We start from the raw sequence: 3,825 nt of genomic DNA on the forward strand, positions 1-3,825 counted from the left end.
CCTTTTGAAATTCTAACATCAAAGGTGCTATATAATTACCCAAGGTTTCTACTTCCTTCTTCTCACCCCTTACTCCCTTTTCCTTCCTTATCTCCTCCTCCCCCCGTCTCCTTTTTGTCTGGGAAAAGGTGAGACAGAAAAAGACGTTTTAACAGTCAGAGTTTTGCAATGTGATACCGTGGCGTGTTGCAACACTGTGATGCCTGAGGCAAATGAATCTAAAAGACAAATTTCATTTTAAGTGAATACACTGTATAATAAATCAGCACTCACCTATCTTAGACCCTTGGTGTCTTTATATGTACTTTTTCTTCTTACTCCTCAGATAAGTAATTTTCAAAATGGAACAGAGTTTGAAGAATTGAAGTTCAGCTCCTAATTTCCCACGGGTAATGTTGAAAACCTATTCACATATGATTATTTACATCATAGCCTTATTGCAAAAGGGAAATGACTGGATCTCAGGCAGCTACAGCCACGACCTTCTGAGGCCCTTCATTCTGAGAGCAGGATACTTGCCTGTTCAGATACACAGAAGTGGTGTTTTCTCCACATGGTAAGTCAAAGGCCTAGAATGACAAGTACAGGAAAAAGGCTACCTTTTGGAGTATCTATGCTAAGTTGCAGAGAAGGCAATGGCACCCCACTCCAGTACTCTTGCCTGGAAAATCCCATGGATGGAGGAGCCTGGAAGGCTGCAGTCCATGGGGTCACTGAGGGTCGGACACAACTGAGCAATTTCCCTTTCACTTTTCACGTTCATGCGTTGGAGAAGGAAATGGCAACCCACTCCAGTGTTCTTGCCTGGAGAATCCCAGGGACGGGGGAGCCTGGTGGGCTCCCGTCTATAGGGTCGCACAGAGTCAGACATGACTGAAGTGACTTAGCAGCAGTACCAGCATGCTAAGTTGCCATGAGCAGCCTGCCCTAGTTACCATTATATTTCAGAATGAATGCTTCAGTTGAAATGGCAAAAGATAATCCCTTAATATCAAATCAAATTAAAAATACAGAGGACTTCCCTGGTGGGGGAATTCCAGTTCCCTGGAACTCAGGAGTTCCAATGCAGGGGGTGAGGGTTTGATTCTTATTCAGAACCCACATGCCATATGGCATGGCTAAAAATCAATCAATAAATAAATAGCTTGGATAACTAAATACCGGAGATGATTAAAGGTTAAAAAAAAAACTTTCAAAGTGAATTTTTATTCAAAATCACCAAAACTCAGAAAGAAATGAAATCTCCATCAATTGATGAGTGGGTCATCAAATGTGGTATATCCATATAATGGAATACTATTCAGCAATAAAAAAGAACATATCACTATATGGAGCAACATGGATGAATATCAAAAGCATTATGCTAGATGAAAGAAGCCAGATTCAAAATGTGACATCTTTTATGGTGGTGGTGGTTTAGTTGTTAAGTTGTGTCTAACTCTTGTGACCCCATGGACTGTAGCCCACCAGGCTCCTCTGTTCATGAGATTCTCCAGGCAAGAATACTGGAGTGGGTTGCCATTTCCTTCTCCAGGGGATCTTCCTGACACAGGAATCAAACCCAGGTCTCCTGTATTGCAGGCAGATTCTTTACCAACTGAGCTATGAGGGAACCCCCACTTTATAAGTTTAAAATAATTTTCTGGAAAAGGCAACATGATAGGGACAGAAATTAGACCAGTGATTGCCAGGGGATAGAGATGACAGATGTCAAAAAAGATGTCCTTTTCATTATAGGGGACTGGAATGCAAAAGTAGGAAGTCAAGAAACACCTGGGGTAACAGGCAAATTTGGCCTTGGAATATGGAATGAAGCAGGGCAAAGACTAATAGAGTTTTGCCAAGAGAAAGCACTGGTCATAGCAAACACCCTCTTCCAATAGCACAAGAGAAGACTCCAGACATGGACATCACCAGATGGTCAACACCGAAATCAGATTGATTATATTCTTTGCAGCCAAAGATGGAGAAGCTCTATACAGTCAGCAAAAACAATACCGGGAGCTGACTGTGGCTCAGATCATGAACTCCTTATTGCCAAATTCAGACTGAATTTGAAGAAAGTAGGGAAAACCACTAGACCATTCAGGTATGACCTAAATCAAATCCCTTATGATTATGCAGTATAAGTGAGAAATAGATTTAAGGGACAAGATCTGATAGATAGAGTGCCTGATGAACTATGGACGGAGGTTCGTGACACTGTACAGGAGACAGGGATCAAGACCATCCCCATGCAAAAGAAATGCAGAAAAGGAAAATGGCTGTCTGGGGAGGCCTTACAAATAGCTGTGAAAAGACGAGAAGTGAAAAGCAAAGGAGAAAAGGAAAGATATAAACATCTGAATGCAGAGTTCCAAAGAATAGCAAGGAGAGATAAGAAAGCCTTCCTTAGTGATCAATGCAAAGAAATAGAGGCAAACAACAGAATCGGAAAGACTAGAGATCTCTTCAAGAAAATTAGAGATACCAAGGGGACATTTCATGCAAAGATAGGCTCGATAAAGGACAGAAATGGTATGGACCTAACAGAAGCAGAAGATATCAAGAAGAGGTGGCAAGAATGCACAGAAGAACTGTACAAAAAAGATGTTCACGACCCAGATAATCATGATGGTGTGACCACTCACCTAGAGCCAGACATCCTGGAATGTGAAGTCAAGTGGGCCTTAGAAAGCATCACTACAAACAAAACCAGTGGAGGTGATGGAATTCCAATTGAGCTATTTCAAATCCTGAAAGATGATGCTGTGAAAGTGCTTTACTCAATATGCCAGCAAATTTGGAAAACTCAGCAGTGGCCACAGGACTGGAAAAGGTCAGTTTTCATTCCAATCCCAAAGAAAGGCAATGCCGAAGAATGCTCAAACTACTGCACAATTGCCCTCATCTTACACGCTAGTAAAGTAATGCTCAAAATTCGCCAAGCCACACTTCAGCAATACGTGAACTGTGAACTTCCTGATGTTCAAGCTGGTTTTAGAAAAGGCAGAGGAACCAGAGATCAAATTGCCAACATCCGCTGGATCATGGAAAAAGCAAGAGAGTTCCAGAAAAACATCTATTTCTGCTTTATTGACTATGCCAAAGCCTTTGACTGTGTGGATCACAATAAACTGTGGGAAATTCTGGAAGAGATGGGAATACCAGATGACCTGACCTGCCTCTTGAGAAACCTATATGCAGATCAGGAAGCAACAGTTAGAACTGGACATGGAACAACAGACTGCTTCCAAATAGGAAAAGGAGTACGTCAAGGCTGTATATTGTCACCCTGCTTATTTAACTTACATGCAGAGTACATCATGAGAAACGCTGGGCTGGTAGAAGCACAAGCTGGAATCAAGATTGCCGGGAGAAATATCAATAACCTCAGATATGCAGATGACACCACCCTTATGGCAGAAAGTGAAGAGGAACTAAAAAGCCTCTTGATGAAAGTTAAAGAGGAGAGTGAAAAAGTTGGCTTAAAGCTTAACATTCAGAAAACGAAGATCATGGCACCTGGTCCCATCACTTCATAGGAAATAGATGGGGAAACAGTGGTAACAGTGCCAGACTTTATTTCTGGGGGCTCCAAAATCACTGCAGATGGTGATTGCAGCCATGAAATTAGAAGGCGCTTACCCCTTGGAAGGAAAGTTATGACCAACCTAGATAGCATATTCAAAAGCAGAGACGTTACTTTGCCAACAAAGTCCGTCTAGTCAAGGCTATGGTTTTTCCAGTGGTCATGTATGGATGTGAGAGTTGGACTGTGAAGAAAGCTGAGCACCAAAGAATTGATGCCTTTGAACTGTGGTGTTGGAGAAGACTCTTGAGAGT

This window comes from Bison bison, unplaced genomic scaffold (genome assembly GCF_000754665.1).
Source record: "Bison bison bison isolate TAMUID 2011002044 unplaced genomic scaffold, Bison_UMD1.0 scf7180017864105, whole genome shotgun sequence".
Lineage (NCBI taxonomy): Eukaryota > Metazoa > Chordata > Mammalia > Artiodactyla > Bovidae > Bison > Bison bison.